Consider the following 2,767-nt stretch of genomic DNA (forward strand, 5'->3'; position numbering starts at 1 on the left):
AGGCAATAGAAGGGATAGATCTCCTTCCAGGGACCCTCACCTTTCTAGTGCCTCAAGGGAATCTCAAAGGGGTATGGCTTCCCCCCAGAGAAAAGAGCATAGGGCCAGAATGAGGGCTGTCCAACTCCAGATAGAGAGGGAAGAGGTAGCCTTGGCCCAAGCTAAACTTGCTGTAGCAAGGGAGCAAACATTGTGTGGATTAGATTCCACTGGTGGCAGCAACATAATTCCTAGAGAGAAAGACAGGTCCTATGATAATAGAAACTTGAGCAAAATTGTGCCCCCTACAAGGAAGGGGATGACATCCACAAATGGATGACTGCTCTGGAGAGAGCCTGCATGATACAGCAGGTTCCCCAAGATCAGTGGGCTGCAATTCTATGGCTCTCCTTTTCTGAGAAAGGGAGAGATAAGCTCCTCACTGTCAGACATGAGGATGCTAAAAACTACAATGTCCTGAAGAGTGCTCTAATAGATGGGGTTGGGTTAACCACTGAACAATACAGGTTAAGGTTCAGAGACACCCAGAAGACACAGACACAGGACTGGACTGATTTTGTAGATTGTGCTACTAAGGCTCTGGAGGGTTGGCTACATGGCAGCAAAGTACATGACTATACAGGATTGTATAATTTGATTATGAGGGAACAGATCCTAAGTAATTGTCAGAACCAGCTTTTACACCAGCACCTGGTGGACTCAGATTTAACCTCTCCCCAAGAACTGGGAAAGAGGGCAGATAAATGGGTCAGAATCAGGATTAGGCCTAGAAATCAGGGTAATGACCAGAAGAAGGAGTCTACCAAGCCTCAAGAAAAGGGTGGGGATAAATCAAAAGAGAAGACTTCCCCAGGGCCCCAAAACTTCAAGGATGGGGGTGGGTCCCAAGACACTTCCTATACACAGAAAAAGCCTTATTACCATGCCTGTAAACAGGTTGGCCATTGGAAAACAGACAGCTGTTGTCCAAAGAATAGTAATAAGGAAAATATACCTCCAGGTAAAGCTCCACCACCTCCTGTCACTGTTAGCAGTGGTCCCCCAGGTGGTGGGAGCACCCCCAAGAATTTGGGTGCGTTTACCTTTGGAACCCAGGTGGACTCTGGCCTAACCAGGTCCCCAACTGATCTTTTCTATGAGACTGGCATGGGGTTTGCCAATTTCACTGATTGCCCAAATACTTTGAGCAAGTATAGACAGGAACCCCATATCAATGGTTTGAAAGTTGAGGCCTACAGAGACACAGGGGCCAGTATCACTATGGTGACTGAGAATCTAGTCCCCTCTAGGCAACTTTTACCTGGTACCACATACCAGGTGACAAACATTGATGGTGTTCAGAAAAATCATCTCATAGCAGTGGTAAACCTCAGCTGGGGAGGAGTCACTGGCCCAAAGAGAGTGGCAGTGACCCCAAATTTGCCTGTAGATTGTCTACTGGGGAATGATTTGGAAATCTCAGCCTGGACTGAGGTTGAACAAGAAATCCATTCAAAAATGATAAATCTCCATGGAAATGTTAGTGGGGCTGTGATGGCTACAGCCCCATTCCAAGATGTCCTTCCTGAAAATGTTGGTAGGGCTGTGGAAGACTCAGCCCAATCTTTAGCTAACTCCCTTCCTAAATAGAATAGCTGGGTTGTGATGGTAACAGCCCATACCCAAACTGAGTCTCCTCCTGAAAAGGTTGGTGGGGCTGTGATGGCCACAGCCCAAACTCAAACTGATACATGTGTTGTGAAGCCTGAAAAGATGGATCACTCCACACAAACAGAGAGCATTGAGGAGGAAGAGAAATCTCCCTCTCACCAGACTCTAGGAAAGGATCAGCCTCCTCAGGGAACTGATCTTACCCCTGATGAAGGAACTGCCCCAGAGGTGGTTAGGCCTAGCCTGACGGAGCCTCTGATGTCAGTGGACCCTTCTCAGGTGGGACCCAGTCTGGAGCAGGTAACCTGCCCCTCTCTCCCTTGCCTTAGTCAGCCCAGGGCTGCAGAGGACAAGAAGGACAGTGAGACCCAAAGGGCCCCCTGTCAAATAAAGCACCCCCATCAGCAGATTAGGGGCACCGAAGCTAGCAGCCCTAGCCAGGTGAAAACCTTGAAAACTCCTGAGGGAACCCCCTTAAAATTAGTTCGGGACCTCCCACAGATGGATTCTGTTGGGCACAGTCAAACCTGGGATCCAAAGGGCCCAAACTTGAACTGTCCCTCCAGTAAGCAAACAAAAGGGACCCAGCCTCCAGCTTTAGGCAGCCAGAGGTTGACCCTGAGAGCACAGTGCAACTCAGTCAATGAAAGAAAGGCATCCATGGTGGATAGTGATTGGAGGAAGCTGTGCCCTACATTAGTGGAGCCTCACTTCAATACTCCATTCCCACACCAGCCTTTTACTTTGCCAAAACACACCACAGGTAGTGATTCCCTAAGGTGGAGACCCTCTAATACCCCAAGGGTGAGGGATTGCTTAGTGGACCATGAGACAGGGGGTAACCATGCTAGTGCAGGTACTTCCTTATATGGCCACTCAGGCAATATAGGCTTACCTCGTCAAGGATAGCCTTATCTCCTTTCGTTTGGGGATGGGGGGTTGTGTAGGAAGATGGCTACCTGACTATGGTTACCCCAGATTTTCTGCCTTGTGTTTAGCTAGTTTTCGACTTAGTTGGCCTGGCTCCCTGCTAATCAGGGCCCCAGGCTATCTGCTCTCTCTTTAAAATGGATTCCATGTACCCTAGGTGCATAACTAAATTGGCTTGGGTCACCTT

The 2,767-nt window shown here is 48.6% G+C and overlaps 1 pseudogene; it reads left to right on the forward strand.

Annotated features, from left to right (window-relative positions):
* Positions 1 to 639: 639 nt before the first annotated feature.
* LOC147685125 (uncharacterized) lies at positions 640 to 2,559 on the forward strand (annotated as a pseudogene).
* The last annotated feature ends 208 nt before the right edge of the window (positions 2,560 to 2,767 follow it).

The sequence above is a fragment of the Lissotriton vulgaris genome, chromosome 10 (assembly GCF_964263255.1).
Source record: "Lissotriton vulgaris chromosome 10, aLisVul1.2, whole genome shotgun sequence".
Taxonomy (NCBI): domain Eukaryota; kingdom Metazoa; phylum Chordata; class Amphibia; order Caudata; family Salamandridae; genus Lissotriton; species Lissotriton vulgaris.